General features: G+C 44.0%; 1 non-coding gene across 1 annotated transcript; it reads right to left on the bottom strand.

Annotated features, from left to right (window-relative positions):
• Positions 1-603: 603 nt before the first annotated feature.
• LOC123356594 lies at positions 604-665 on the bottom strand. Its single transcript, XR_006575394.1, has one exon. It is a non-coding gene; the product is annotated as a U7 small nuclear RNA (small nuclear RNA).
• Between the last annotated feature and the right edge of the window lie 2,133 nt (positions 666-2,798).

The raw sequence follows: 2,798 nt of genomic DNA, 5'->3' as shown, positions 1-2,798 counted from the left end.
AGGCAGCAGCCTCTGTCAGTGGCAGAACCGCTCTTTCTATAGTGGCCTTAATAAGAACCCTTTGAGATACATACAACTGAAAGCAAATTTTCCAACATTTCTTCTGGCTTCTACCATCCTAAATCAGGGGAAACTCCACTGAAATAAGTAAGCCAGGTCTTCGGCTGGTGCCAATTGTCATAGCTCCATTGACGTAACATGGAGTCATAGATTATGAATCCAGAAGGGTCCATTGTACTCATCTAGTCTGACTTCCTGCATAACATAGGACCTCTCTGGATTGATTTCAGGGAAGCATACTGGAGTTTAGCATATAGCCTCAGGGCCACCCCAGCAAACTCACAACCTTTGACCAGCCCTTTCCCGTGTGAAGCTGATTTGTCTCTGATAACATCTTATATGGTGCTTTTCACTCCTAGATCTCCAAGTGCTCTACAGAAGAGGTCAGTACTATTATCTCCATTTTACAGATGGGGAAACTGAGGCCCAGAGAGGGGCATTGACTTGCCTAAAGTCACCTGTCAGGCCAGAGCCAGGAACAGAACCCACATCTTCTGGGTTTCAGTCCAGTGCGCAAACCCAATAGGACACACTGCCTCTCAATAAGGCTGCCCCAGGGAAGTGAAAAACCTGCTAGACAAATACCGGAAGAGCTGAAATCACTCAGTAACAAAGTCAGATAATTCTGTAACAAACCTGAGCATTTGGGGAGTCTCCTGGCTGCTTTGGATGGCCACAAGAGACACCACCACATGCTTTGTGGAAAACTGGAACCTTCTCCCATGCATAGAGGGATGACGTATACTTTTAATTCTGATTTTTGTAGTTATTTGTATCATAATGTTGCCTAAAGTCCCTAATCAGATTCAGGGCCTTGTGGTGCCATACAAGACCCAGAGGACCCTAACACCATTTGCACATGGTATTCCACTGGAGAATGTGCTTTAAAACAATGGGACCAGAGATTTTCTACACTGTTGCTATCTGACCGGATTGGAACCAGGGCCCCGAATGGGTAGACACTGGTTGGTTCAGGAGACTGGTAGTGAGATAAAGAAGGCCAGTCAGAAGATTTTCCCCCTCTGGGACATTGATTCAAGTCAGATCCAGGTTGGTAGTGAGTCCAAGTGATGACCATCTGACCCGTGTCAAATGAAATGAACCAGTGGTCTTAATCCAGTACATCAGCAGCAATGCTCATCTTTGCTGACAAACAAAGCAGAGAGGCCAAGGAGAGAACAGCCCCTGGAGGCTACTCTTTCACCCAGGGCTTAGGGCGAGGTCTCTCTTCACTTTATAGTTGGAGCGGATTGGCAGGGTAAGATAAGCAAGCTTACGTTGCCATTAAACTGCAGCTTTTCTGCGGTTGAGTAAAAATCTTCAGTCTCCAGTGCTGGGAATCCAGCCTTTTTCCTGGGAAGTAACTGCACCATTAAACTATTAAAAAAAAAAAAAGATGGATCATGCCCTGGAATCATTCTTTAATGAGATCCCTACCACTGGACTGAATGATAGATAAACAGATCCATTACCTTAGACGATACATGCAGGCTGGAGAATTGCCCCTAGATATTGTATAATGATAGCTATATGCCATCTTTTCCCGAGGCAGAAATACTGTGTTCTAGCAAACCTGTATTTCGGGTGTAAATTATCTGACAGCATCACTGGAATCTCTCAGTGCATCCCCATGCTCTCCTGTTACTGCTTAGTTTGAATACACTCTTATCCAAGCCTTTCAGGTCGGCTTTTAGGGCCAGTCAGAAGATTTCCCTCCTCCCCCAGAAACACACACACCAACCTCCCACCCTGTAATCTCACTTTCTCCAAACTGTATGAGTTTCAGCTCTTTGGTCTATCAACATTGCTAAGACCTTCCAAGCCTTTGATCAATGTATAGCTTCTTTGTACCTTCTCCAGAATTTGTAAATCAGATAACTCAGTATCTAACCGATAAGTGAGTGAGACCAGATGAGCCAGACTCACCAAGAAAGCACAAGAGACAGTCTTAGGGATCCCACATGCATGGAATCTGGAGGCCTGGCTGCATCAGAAGATAACTAGTGGGTTTGTTTTGTTTGTTTATTTGAACAAGAATTTTTTGTTCCGAGTATTTTCACTGATGAGCCACAATTGTATGTGTGTTTGAGGGATGGGGACAAAGGGTATTTCATGGATGTGGTGTATTTAAACTGTGTTAAAGTTGTAGGTTGTCATTTTCAATTACAGGGTTTTTTCCTGGTCCTGCTTTCATGCTAGGGAGCAACGTAGGGAAGTGTACAATCTAGCAGCAGTCAATGTACAGACTGTCAGCTTAGACTAAAGTAGAGTGAGTTGTGCCTCTCTATTTTAGGGAGCAGCCTGCTTTGTTTCTCTCTGGTATGGGGTTCTCGTGGTATCGTTCTGAATTCTAAGACAGAAAGTCACATTACATTGCAACCTTCCAGAAAAAGTATTTATGTTTTTATCTAACTTCTCTGTGTGCACAGCACAAACATCTTAACGGAGATGGAATAAATTCACACTGCTGCAGAATTTAGGGGATCTTGTTTTGGAATTTGGTCCCGTGGTGCTGTGGGAGAAAGAAAGAAAGTCATTGCATGCTGCAGAAGCTATTCTGCGCTCTTTTGATTGCTTCTTCCAGTAGTTGTTCATAGTCAAGTCTAGTCTACTTACTGTTGCTTAGAGGAGAGGAATGGACTGCTTCTCTTCACAGTGGTAGAAACTGCCATAGGGTGACCAGATGTCCTGATTTTATAGGGACAGTCCTGATTTTTGGAGCTTTTTCTTACATAGGC

The sequence above is a fragment of the Mauremys mutica genome, chromosome 25 (genome assembly GCF_020497125.1).
Source record: "Mauremys mutica isolate MM-2020 ecotype Southern chromosome 25, ASM2049712v1, whole genome shotgun sequence".
NCBI lineage: Eukaryota > Metazoa > Chordata > Testudines > Geoemydidae > Mauremys > Mauremys mutica.
This window is presented reverse-complemented; position numbering and strand designations above follow the sequence as displayed.